This window comes from Etheostoma spectabile, chromosome 7 (genome assembly GCF_008692095.1).
Source record: "Etheostoma spectabile isolate EspeVRDwgs_2016 chromosome 7, UIUC_Espe_1.0, whole genome shotgun sequence".
NCBI classification, from domain to species: Eukaryota; Metazoa; Chordata; class Actinopteri; order Perciformes; family Percidae; genus Etheostoma; species Etheostoma spectabile.
The window spans coordinates 13,615,107-13,615,317 of record NC_045739.1 but is presented as its reverse complement, the minus strand read 5'-3'; positions in this window follow the sequence as shown (position 1 = coordinate 13,615,317).

Genomic DNA, 211 nt, shown 5'->3' with positions numbered 1-211 from the left:
TCCCTACTTTTTCAACTCCATAGTAGCACACTTTGGTACAATACTTGAGCATTAGCTTGCTTAAAGTAGGATTCTTTGTGGGGAACAAAGTAAATAGTTTTCCTTCTATATAGATAAGATGCCATTTTATGTCCCTGTGCTAAGTAGATACCAAAAATCAAGTAGTATTCTACGCTACATTTGGAAAAGCAAGAACTATAGAATCACATTC